Here is a 1,880-nt window from a genome sequence, read left to right as displayed (position 1 = left end):
AAAGGAAAACCGTCTTGGAAAAAAAGAGAAAAATGAATCTTGGGTGGCCAGTCAGTGTATTCACTGCTGAGTAGTGGAGCTAGGCTGAGCCTGGGGAATGGTGATGGTTTAAAGAAAAAATACCCTGGAGACTGTTACTCGGCCTGTCAGAAACCCGTTCCTGCCTAACCCAGATTTTTTGCAAAGGGAAAACAGATTTGAGTAAGACCTTTCTGAAATGCGATATTAAGCTCACGCAGGCTAGTCCATACCCAGCAATGGCCCCTAGAATCAGAGGCTAATTCCAGGTTCTTTGTGTTTCTATAAAACTGCACTCCTCATTAGCATATGAATCTGTTGTTGCCATGGCAATTATGATGTATATTGTATGCTATCACTTTAGAACAGGATCTAGAAAACTGAAGGTTCTGGTTTAGGAAACAAAAACCTTCTTGGTAATAAGACCAAATGGAATTTTAACTTGGGCATCAAAACTGTGAGAAACATTACTGCAAAATGAGAGGATCTTGGGTTTTAAAGGGACATTCTTAAATCTCGATGAAGTGAGACTATACTGATTTATCTTTATTTCCAAATGGTTTTGAGGGAGCTTTAACATTTAAACTGGTATAAAATAGGGCAATTAAAAAACTAAGAAAGAGAAGGAGGGAAGGATGAAGGAAATGAAAGAAAGTGAAGCGAGAGAGAAATGTTGGATGAGGTTCGGTTGTATACCCATCTTGGTATTGAAATTTCCTTATTAGTCTGCTGTGTTTATTCTACAACTTGGTTGAAGAAGCAGGTCAGGATGCTGGTTTGGGGAGCTACTTCATCCTCTGTAAATTAAGTAAGTTAAGTGCAGAGGAGATGGTGGGATAAACTTCTAGACAGGCTGTGTCAATAGCTAAGGATCTGGGTGTTACCAATCCAAAGACTTCGCACCGTGTCTCTGATCCAGATATGCTTCCTCTCTATTCCAGCCTGGAAGTGATTATCTCTCCTCCTCTGCCTGACCCAAGGAGGGAGAAGTTACGTGCAGGAGTCAAAATGTCTGGCTATTGTCAGTTATCCCAGGGTCCCACACAACACATGTGTTAAACTCATCCTTGTCTGGCACACCCTTGCCACCATGCCACCTTTGTAAATAATGCCCTCCAGCATATACTTTGAATTATGGATCCATTTTTCAACAAGATACTGTTCATCTCCTTTCTTTAAAGAATTCATCATAACTGCCAGTCCATTAAGTCTACTATTTTTAATGTTCTACTGGGATTATGAATTCATTAACTATCTCCTCAGTCATTTTTAGGGTTCAAGGCAAGAGGGGGAAGCTGTAGCAGATACTCATTCTGCTATTTTGAAGTGAAACTATTCTCAGATGTGTCTATAGTGACATGAAAAACAAATATAGGGTTAAATAGTTGTGGGAATTGTTTTTCAAACATACTGTTCCTGTGTGCAATTCAGACAAATGTCCTTTTTCTCCACTCCCATAATCATGATCTGTGACTGGTCACGACAAGGCCTGTGGAAGGCTGAATGTTATGTAAAGAACAGACCTTGAAAGTATGTACGTGCAGTTAGAATCTCTTTATGTGGTAGGTTAAGTGTTGATGCAGTCCCTTCTCCCAGCCTAATGGTGTAAATTGCCACAGCTCATGGGTCCAGGCTCCTTTGCCCTAAAGGACTTGCCATTGTTCCCTGTGGACTGTCGAGGTCATTGAATTTGGAAACTAGGGAGGCAATTAGGACCCTTTCAATAACTTGGCAAGATGTTATCTCCATTCAGCATGTCAGGACACTGAGGCTCGTGGAGGTTCAGCTGTTCAAATGCCTGGAGCTAATTATAGAGTCAGATGCTGAACTTGCCCGCCCAAAGTCGGCTCACTAAGCCAAAG

At 41.3% G+C, this 1,880-nt stretch overlaps 1 protein-coding gene across 2 annotated transcripts in view; it reads right to left on the bottom strand.

Moving 5' to 3' along the window:
• The window catches only part of CCDC85A (coiled-coil domain containing 85A), a 1,028,435-nt gene that overhangs the window by 434,973 nt on the left and 591,582 nt on the right, over positions 1 to 1,880 (bottom strand). The window lies entirely within an intron of this gene.

Source organism: Camelus bactrianus, chromosome 15, assembly GCF_048773025.1.
Source record: "Camelus bactrianus isolate YW-2024 breed Bactrian camel chromosome 15, ASM4877302v1, whole genome shotgun sequence".
NCBI classification, from domain to species: Eukaryota; Metazoa; Chordata; class Mammalia; order Artiodactyla; family Camelidae; genus Camelus; species Camelus bactrianus.
Note: the sequence above shows the minus strand (reverse complement) of the source record. Positions and strands in the feature narration are given on the sequence as shown.